Raw genomic sequence first — 1,738 nt, 5'->3', positions numbered from 1 at the left:
TTTATGTAGGAGTGTACATTTTTCTTGTTTTCCTTATAACATAGTTTTCGTTCTTGTAGCAAGAGACACAGTTGGATTATGATTTCAAAAACAAAAAACATACTCCTTCCGTTCACTTTTACTTGTCCACTATTCTTAAAATAGATTTTTATTTTTACTTGTCATTTTTCACATATCAAGATAAGATAATTATTTTTTTTTCTATTTTATCCTTAGCATTAATTACTCATTTCAAATCATTTTTCAAATCCAATAAAATTACTCTAACAATTAATATGGGCATCATGGTAAAATATACACTTTATTTATTATTTCTTAAATAGTGTAAAAAGTCAAAAGTGGACAAGTAAAGATGGACGGAGGGAGTACATTGATTATTGGTACAAGAGTTTGCATTAAAGGTAAGCAAAAATTGACCTTTCTTCTTCTCATATAAGATTTTGTTTATGACGGAAAAATTTCACTCCCATTTTTCCTGTTTTTATACAGCTCATATGAATTGTTGGTTAAAATTAACAGTGTTTTTTATTTGGACCGTTATTTTCAAGGTTTATGATTAGAATGATCCTTTTTTTCATATATTAAGGAATATTTCAGTTATGTGGTATTCATTTTTTTTATGCGTTGAGTACTATTTCGATTACGCGATATATATGAAGGACTAAAATAATCAATTTGTATATATTAAGCACTATTTCAATTACATGATATATATTAAGGACTAAGTCCAACTCCCATATATTAAAGACCAACTTGATTGTTTTCATGACAAAAATGTTAAAACTTATAACTCCATTTGAAAATTTTGGACTTCGGATCAAAGGTATCATCTTTTGACATATATCAAAGACTATATTTATCAAGGAAAATATATGGAGGACCAAAACAAAATAACCCGAATACATTAAAGATCGTTTTGATCATTTTCTCCTTTGAATAGTCGAATGTCTTATATGTATTTATTAAAATTAAGACGTTTGAATTTGAATCTGAGATCTAACTATTAAAATGTGTATTAAGACTTCAATGTCTGAATCTAAACACAAATTTGAATATTAAAATATTATATTAAGATCTGATTACTAAATAATTAAGATTGATTGTTTTCTCAACATTTGAATATATAAAATTTATCTTTATATAAAAATTAATAAATATTTAATTCAAATAAAATAATAGATTTAGCTAATTGTATTAACAAATATTTTTTAAAAATTATATGGTGGTTGATAGTGGTGATACTAGAGGAGGTCGATGTGCGTTGGTCGTAAGTAGTAGTTAGCTGTGGTAATGACTAACAATAGTGGTTTTGGCGGTGGTTGGTGATGGCGGTTGAAGATTGTGGCGGATGATAGTAATAGTTATGGTGGTTAGTGATATATCGTGTCGATTATCAATAGTTTTGGTGTTTAGGTGTTTATTGTGGTAATGATTGTTAGTAGCAATGATTGTATTAGTAGCTAGTGATGGTGATAACTGATTGTGGTGATTGAAGATGGCACTGATTGTGGTTGAGGCTGATGGTTGCAGGTAGTGACAGTTAATAATGATGGGCAACGAAAGTTAACAGTGAGAGTGAATGGATATATTTTTGTAGAAATTCTTGAATATACATCTTAATAATATTTAGATTTTGTTATAGACCTTAATTATTAAGATCCATTAAATGATTGTAAAATATGTATATAAAAAATACACTTAATAATTAATATACGATTAATTAAGATTTATATTTAAA

The sequence above is a fragment of the Lycium ferocissimum genome, chromosome 12 (assembly GCF_029784015.1).
Source record: "Lycium ferocissimum isolate CSIRO_LF1 chromosome 12, AGI_CSIRO_Lferr_CH_V1, whole genome shotgun sequence".
NCBI lineage: Eukaryota > Viridiplantae > Streptophyta > Magnoliopsida > Solanales > Solanaceae > Lycium > Lycium ferocissimum.
Note: the sequence above shows the minus strand (reverse complement) of the source record.